Source organism: Arachis ipaensis, chromosome B04 (assembly GCF_000816755.2).
Source record: "Arachis ipaensis cultivar K30076 chromosome B04, Araip1.1, whole genome shotgun sequence".
NCBI classification, from domain to species: Eukaryota; Viridiplantae; Streptophyta; class Magnoliopsida; order Fabales; family Fabaceae; genus Arachis; species Arachis ipaensis.
Genome location: NC_029788.2, coordinates 5954981 through 5955565, shown reverse-complemented (window position 1 = coordinate 5955565; position 585 = coordinate 5954981).

Genomic DNA, 585 nt, shown 5'->3' with positions numbered 1-585 from the left:
TTTAAAAAATTAAAAGAAAATTTTGTATCTATTATTATTTAATTAAAATATAAAGTATTAATTAAATAATTAAAAGTATCATAATAATAATAATAATAATAATAATTATAAAAATTTTTAGTTACAAATATTGAAATTCTACAACTTAAATATGTTAATACTCTTACTACTATATTATTTGGTCTACTTATACGTATTGCATAAGACTCTACTACTCTTTATTTCTTAATCTCTTGTACCAATTAGCAAAAACTCTTTTAAGTAAGTTTAAATTTGCCACACTTTTTTATTAAATAAATTCAAATATACCATAAATATAAAATAAATTTATAATTTTATATTTATATTTTTTTTATCTTTTTTATTCATATCCATTTTTCTAAACTCAAATAAGTTTAAATTTGACACATCTCCTTACTAGGTATATTCAAATATATCATGATTATAAAACTAATTTATATTTTTGGTGTTTTTCTTTCTCATTCATTTTTTAAATTTTTTTTTAGTTATTTACAATCCAAAGAACACTATATGAGAAGATAAAATATGACAACTAAAATAAATGTAAAAATAAAAATAATAAAT